The 424-nt window shown below is 23.8% G+C and overlaps 1 protein-coding gene across 1 annotated transcript in view; it reads right to left on the reverse strand.

Annotated features, from left to right (window-relative positions):
- Positions 1-424, reverse strand: part of LOC102580877 (mitochondrial-processing peptidase subunit alpha-like) — a gene marked incomplete at its 5' end in the record, with an annotated part of 37,294 nt that overhangs the window by 14,134 nt on the left and 22,736 nt on the right. Inside the window, 1 exon segment of the mRNA NM_001288239.1 lies at positions 146-158.

The following is a 424-nucleotide window of genomic DNA, read 5'->3' on the forward strand; positions in this document are numbered from 1 at the left end:
TGTTTTAAGTTGGTATGAAATTTGAAATGTTATTGTTTATATAAGTTTTGTCAATTATGTATAAATTTGTGTGAAAGGAATGAACTATTTGGTATGAGAAATGTATAAATTTGGAATAAATGATGATTGTATGTATGAAATTTGTATTAAGTGGGTATGAAATCTGAAATTTAATTTTTAATGAAATCTGTTTGTAGTTTACTGTCCGAATGATTTTTGTATGAAAAAATAATTATAAGTGTGTATAATTTTAATTTTTATTTTTGTATTATGTAAGACTAATTTTATTTTTTTTAATGAAACGGGGAAATATGTTGGTTTTCAGATGGAGGGAATTATATATGATTATTCTAGTCTTTATAGTGGTCTAGTAAGTGCGATAACATCGCAACTAATGATAGATGCTAATATTCACAATATAGAG

The sequence above is a fragment of the Solanum tuberosum genome, unplaced genomic scaffold (genome assembly GCF_000226075.1).
Source record: "Solanum tuberosum cultivar DM 1-3 516 R44 unplaced genomic scaffold, SolTub_3.0 scf00155, whole genome shotgun sequence".
Lineage (NCBI taxonomy): Eukaryota > Viridiplantae > Streptophyta > Magnoliopsida > Solanales > Solanaceae > Solanum > Solanum tuberosum.